The 1,025-nt window shown below is 72.3% G+C and overlaps 1 non-coding gene across 1 annotated transcript; it reads right to left on the reverse strand.

Annotated features, from left to right (window-relative positions):
* Positions 1-100: 100 nt before the first annotated feature.
* On the reverse strand, positions 101-172 carry H696_01316. The gene has a single exon. It is a non-coding gene; the product is annotated as a tRNA-His (tRNA).
* Positions 173-1,025: the final 853 nt, after the last annotated feature.

The following is a 1,025-nucleotide window of genomic DNA, read 5'->3' on the forward strand; positions in this document are numbered from 1 at the left end:
GGGGGGGGGGGGGGGGACGCAAAAGCAGGGCCGCCCCCGCACAAGGGCACGCACGCGGGCCGAGGACAAAATGGGAGTCCGTCTCCCGGCCAAAAGTAAGTGTGGATACCCAGAATCGAACTGGGGCCGAGTGGGCCACAACCACTTATACTAACCACTATACGATATCCACCCACATGGAAGCACGACCCTCGTGTCGCTCTCATAAAGCCCTCCTGCCACACCACGCCGAGGCTGGCCGGCGCCCGCGCGCCCCTCGGCAGCCGGCACCAGCCAAGCGGCCGAGGAAAGGACGCCGCTGCCCCCCGCGACGCTGGCACCGGCAACGAGGGCTCCGACAGAAAAAAATCAGGCCGCCCCCCGGCCCCGGCTTTGCCCGGGCCGAACGAAAGCCGCGGCCCAGAGGCCAGTGGCGCAGATGGGCCCCCCCCCCCCCCCCCCCCCCCCAACCAGCCTCCCGGCCGCCGCCCCTTCTGCGACCTAATTAGCCCCGAAGCAAGCCGACCATGCCCCGGCCAGCTGACAGAGACAACACGGCCCCACGCCAGCCCGGCAACCGCCCCGCCGGAGATGTACCCCGGTCCGGCCCTCGCCGCGGACAATATATCCCCCAAGGGAGCATGACATCCCCAATCCCGGGGGCGCCGACGCCCCTAAATATCGGCCAGCACCCGCGCCAGACGCCGGCCAGGTAGCATCCCCTCCCCGGTCCCCCGGGCCTGGCGCCCTGCCCCCGCACGCACGCGCGCACGCACGCACGCACGCACGCACACACGAGGCTCGACCAGCCCCAGATCGCGGGCAAACGTCGATCCGGTGGTGGAGATCCGGGGAATGCTATTCCTCATGGCGCCGCATGTGCCGCCGCACACGGAGCCCGCGCTGGCAGCCCGGACGTCCTCGGCCAGGGGCCCGATATGGCCACCCCCCGATCGCCCCGGGGCGGGGCCCCAGCTTTCGGCCGCCCGCCCGCGCGAGCCAGGCAACCCGGCACCGGGGCACGCCTCTCCCCCCCCCCCCCCCCC

Source organism: Fonticula alba, assembly GCF_000388065.1.
Source record: "Fonticula alba strain ATCC 38817 unplaced genomic scaffold supercont2.2, whole genome shotgun sequence".
Taxonomy (NCBI): Eukaryota; order Rotosphaerida; family Fonticulaceae; genus Fonticula; species Fonticula alba.